Here is a 5,460-nt window from a genome sequence, read left to right as displayed (position 1 = left end):
GTTATTTTTTTCCCTCCCGTCACTATTTTTTACATGGAAATTCGAGGAAGCTATTTTTTCATCTCTTCTCTTTTTTTTTTTTCTCTCTCTTTTTTATATTAAAGTCAGTTGTTGCTCTCACAAATCTATTCTCTCCCTATATTCTTGACTCGTGTGTGTGTGTGTGTGTGTGTGTGTGTGTGTGTGTGTGTGTGTGTGTGTGTGTGTGTGTCCACGTGTCTGTCTGCCAGTCTGTTTGTCTGATATCAATTAGGAAGAATAACTGAAGACATCAAAGCAATAGATAAAAAAAATCTTAAAATGCCTTTCTATAAAAAAAAAAAAAGAAAAAAAAAACGAGAAGATTCAAGAGAAATCCCAATTTAGTTTCTGAGCTACGTGTGTCTGTGTGTGTGTGTGTGTGTGTGTGTGTGTGTGTGTGTGTGTGTGTGTGTGTGTGTGTGTGTGTGTCTGCAGTATTTATAGCCTTGAGCATGAAAACTTATAATTACATTACTTGTGCCTGATTGACCAATAGAATGAGGAAAGGAGAAGAGAAAGGACAGAGAGGAGGAAAAGACGAAAGGGAGGCAGGAAGACGTGGATAAGTAGAGAGAGAGAGAGAGAGAGAGAGAGAGAGAGAGAGAGAGAGAGAGAGAGAGAGAGAGAGAGAGAGAGAGAGAGAGAGAGAACAATATACTAGAGAAGACAGAAGGAAACACAAATTAAATAAAAATGGATAGGAACGGAGAGAAAAGAGAAAGGGTGAGAGTCAGAAGGAATATAGAAGGTTAAGATAAAGAGAAAGACATAGAAAACAGAGGAGAGAAAGGAGATAGAGAGTAATTGAATGTCGGAGAGAATAGACACAAAGGAAAGGCATGAAAAAGGAGACAAAAGAAGGAAAGTTAAGTAAATAGTGAAGGAAAAAGAGAAAGAAAAAGGAAAGGATAGATGAAGGAGAGAAGAAACGCAAAGAAGAGAATGAGAGAATGAAGTGCAAACCAACAGAGAGAGAGAGAGAGAGAGAGAGAGAGAGAGAGAGAGAGAGAGAGAGTTAAGCAGCTCTCCCCTGATCGACTAGAAAAACAATCCACTTTGCTGTTGACGCCACGAAAAAAAATATATATATAGTGAGAGCGAGATGCGTGTGAAGTTAATGGATGTTATAATACGTAAGAGAGAGAGAGAGAGAGAGAGAGAGAGAGAGAGAGAGAGAGAGAGAGAGAGAGAGAGAGAGAGAGAGAGAGAGAGAGAGAGAGAGATTCAGACATTCCAGTCACACGTACGCTCCTGACGGCATGCGTTCGTGATGCCGTGCGTTCCTGCAGCATCTCTCTCTCTCTCTCTCTCTCTCTCTCTCTCTCTCTCTCTCTCTCTCTCTCTCTCTCTCTCTCTCTCTAAGCTACAGAATATTCCAGTATTTTGCTTCTCATGGCTTGTGTGCGAAAATGTCTTAAATTTCTCAGTATGGAAATATGTTTAAATGTTTAAAAAGCTAAATTCGAGTCAGAAATATTTCAGACGCTTTCTTCTTGATTGTGTGAAGAGCGTCTAGATCTGCAACTATATAGGATTTCTTATTCCAGTTCTCCTCTGTCAGAAATTACAAAAGACTTCTATTAAACTCGATAGAGAATTTTTAATTTTTTAGTAAAGAATGGAGAAATTAATTACGCCATTCCTTCTTTCAGGAACATTTAGGTTCAAAATACTATTAAAGGTAAGTATTAACTCGAACATTTTGATTTCATTTCATCAGTGACATGAAAGTTTTCCGAAATATTCTTTCTGAAGACTCGGACGCTGGATTTATGAATTTCTTTCGTGGAATGATACGAGACTGAACGTAATTGTGAAAGAGGCTCTCAAGGTGATATGAAGAGGAGAGAGAGAGACAGACACACACACACACACACACACACAGAGAGAGAGAGAGAGAGAGAGAGAGAGAGAGAGAGAGAGAGAGAGAGAGAGAGAGAGAGAGAGAGAGAGAGAGAGAGAGAGAGAGAGATGGGGGGACGATACCAAAGCTTAATATACTGAGGAAGATTGAAAGCGCCAGACAAACAGACAAACCGAAACACGCAGGCCGACTGACTGACAGACAGACAGACAGATCGACACACGAGTTCTTGTAAAGTTATCAAGCAGTCGTCTAAATATAAATGAAAACGAATATTAGATCAATTTATGGATAGAAATGAAAGATGGAAATAGGAGGGTACGTATGTGTGTTTCATGCAGCGACCGTCACGCGTATCCGTGCCTGCGGCGCCTTGGAGCTTCTCATATTTTCTTACGTCTTTATAGGAAAATATGAGATCTTGAAAATAACCACAAATAGGGTATACGAAAATAGATTGATGATAAATGATCACTGGGGAAAAACTTAACCCACAAGAGAATTAAGGTTAAAACTACCTAATATAAAAAAAATAATAATAATAATAAATAAACCGCAGCAAAAAAATAAATAAATAAAAACAATACGAAAAGACGCGAAAACAAAAAAAAAATCCATATCTTGAAAAGAAAATTAAATAGAGCAAGAAATGGAAGGACACGACCCTGAAAAGCCAAAAAAAAAATTAATCCACAGTAAAAACGTCTGTAGGCGGCGGGAAGGTGAAGCTCGCACCTGAGTCCACCTGAGCCAGACAGGTGTCAAGGAGAGGAATATTTTGGAAAAGGTGTTGAGAGTGAGTCGCGGTGGGTAAAGAAACGTGGAGAGAGAGAGAGAGAGAGAGAGAGAGAGAGAGAGAGAGAGAGAGAGAGAGAGAGAGAGAGAGAGAGAGAGAGAGAGAGAGAAGAGAAGAGAAGAGAAGAGAAGAGAAGAGGAAACGGGACGGGAGGGGATAGGAGGAGACGGAAGGGGAGGGAAGGGGACGGGAGAAGAGAGGAGAGAGGTGTTCGAGCAGTGACAAGGGAGGTATAAGTGCCTAACATTGACAATACCGTGCAGTAACAAGGGAGGTGTGAGTGCCTGATAGTGATAGTGCGGTCACTCCCTGGTTCACGAAGCCGCCCCGTGGTCACGCCTGGCAGCAGCTTTCTAATAAATGACACAGGAAAGGGATCACTTTTAGCTCAAGACTACAGCTCCCTTTTGTAATTCAATGCAATCTAATTCCCTGCGTGTGTAATGCTTAAATGATAGAGAGAGAGAGAGAGAGAGAGAGAGAGAGAGAGAGAGAGAGAGAGAGAGAGAGAGAGAGAGAGAGAGAGAGAGAGAGAGAGAGGATCCGAAACAAGAGAAAACTGAAGCCGAAACTCAAACATTCGCATTACTTAGACGAGATCAAACGAAGAGGAGGAGAAGCAACAAAAGCAGCAGAAGCAGCAAGAATTTGAGAAAAAAGAAGAGGAGAAGGAAGAAGAGTGTAATTGAACTTTAATTTCTACCTACGCTCCCTCAAAAAAAAAAAAAAAAAAAATCTTCCTTCTCTACTTCAATGAAACTTTAACCTCCTCTAACTTTGCGTAATTTTACTGACTGTGCCATCTTTGAGAGAGAGAGAGAGAGAGAGAGAGAGAGAGAGAGAGAGAGAGAGAGAGACAGAGAGAGAGAGAGAGAGAGAGAGAGAGTCTGCGGTATCCCGTTGATTTTTACATAAAGAAAAATTGTGTTGCTAACTAGAAAGGAATTTATAAGGAGAAGAAAAGGAGATTGAGTAAAAATTGGACTTGAGGAAAGAATAAAAATAAAGAGGAAAGAAGAAAGTATAGAAAACGGAGTTGGAAGAAGTAATGGAAGAAAAGAAGAAGATATCATTACAATAGAGAGAAAATGGAGAAGCGGTAAATAAAAAGATAAAGATAGAGAGAGAAAAACAAATGAAAAGGTAGAAAACCGAACGCACTTGAAAAGGTTTCGCAAAGAGGGAGAGAAGGAAAATGGAAATAGAAAATGGATGGAAAAAAAAAAGAAAATCAAGAGAAAAGCCAAGGAACAAGAAGAAAAAAACGAGCAGATATTATAAAGTAAAGGAGGATGTGGATCATGAATGAAAATGGAAATGTGGAAGACGTAAGTTTAAGTGGATTTAGAGAGAGAGAGAGAGAGAGAGAGAGAGAGAGAGAGAGAGAGAGAGAGAGAGAGAGAGAGAGAGAGAGAGAGAGAGAGAGAGAGAGGGTGGGGGGAGTAGGAGAAAAAAAAAAGTTGGCTGTGTGCTGGGATAGAAGATAACCTTGTGAGGGGAAGGCGAGTGGATGGCAAAAGAGGATGCTGGAAATGTGGAGGAAGGAAAGGTGGAGATACCAAGGAGGAAATGGAGGAGATGGAGGTAGGAGATATATAGCCGGGAGGGAGATTAATGGAATGTGAGAGATGATTAATAGCAAGTGTAAGATGATAAAGGAGATGAGAATGAGAAAGTGGCGAGGAATGGAGGAGGTAGAGAAAGAAATAGGTAATATAAATGTAAATGACAAGAAATAAAAGTATAGGAAACAAAGAAATAATTATAAAAGAAAAGGAGATAAGTAAGGTAAAGGAGTTAAGTGTAAAGAATCAAGGAGATAAGGAGGGTAACTCAATTAAGATTAATAACAAAAGTAAAAGACGTAATTGAACTTAAGGAATAAAAGAAATATTGAAAAATAATAAAAGAAATTATAAAATAGCAAAGAAGATAAGAGAAGAAGAACAAGAACAAGAAGAACAAGAAAAAAAGGATGATGATGATGAGGATGATGGTGATGATGATAAAAAGAACTGGAACAAGAACAAAAATAAGAAAGAGAATGAGGAGGAGGAGGAGAAAGAAATTAAAAGAAGAGAGAGAGAGAGAGAGAGAGAGAGAGAGAGAGAGAGAGAGAGAGAGAGAGAGAGAGAGAGAGAGAGAGAGAGAGAGAGAGAGAGAGAGAGAGATATGCCAACGTTTGAGTGACAGAAATAGTTTCGTTTCTTTGTTTCTTGTCTCTCCTTACCGTCAGGGGCTGAGTGTCAGTCTATTTCACAGTGTGAAAGTCAGGGATTCTGGCTCGTGTTTTCGTGCATTTAGCTCTCTTTTGTTTCCTCTCTCTCTCTCTCTCTCTCTCTCTCTCTCTCTCTCTCTCTCTCTCTCTCTCTCTCTCTCTCTCTCTCTCTCTCTCTCTCTCTCTCTCTCTCTCTCTCTCTCTCTCTCTCTCTCTCTCTCTCTCTCTCTCTCTCTCTCTCTCTCTCTCTCTCTCTCTCTCTCTCTCTCTCTCTCTCTCTCTCTCTCTCTCTCTCTCTCTCTCTCTCTCTCTCTCTCTCTCTCTCTCTCTCTCTCTCTCTCTCCTTCTTTTGATCTATTCATCCCTTTATTTATTTTTCATTTAATTTTCTTATTTTCTATCGCATTTTGTTACTCTCTCGTATTGTTTACTGAATTATTTGTTGATATATTGCTAAAGATGATTATGATAATTGTAGCAATAGTAGTAATAGTAGTAGTAGTTGAAGAAGGAAAAGCAGCAGTACACGTAGTAGTAGTAGTTGGAACAGCAGCAGACGCA

This window comes from Scylla paramamosain, chromosome 8 (assembly GCF_035594125.1).
Source record: "Scylla paramamosain isolate STU-SP2022 chromosome 8, ASM3559412v1, whole genome shotgun sequence".
NCBI classification, from domain to species: domain Eukaryota; kingdom Metazoa; phylum Arthropoda; class Malacostraca; order Decapoda; family Portunidae; genus Scylla; species Scylla paramamosain.
This window is presented reverse-complemented; position numbering follows the sequence as displayed.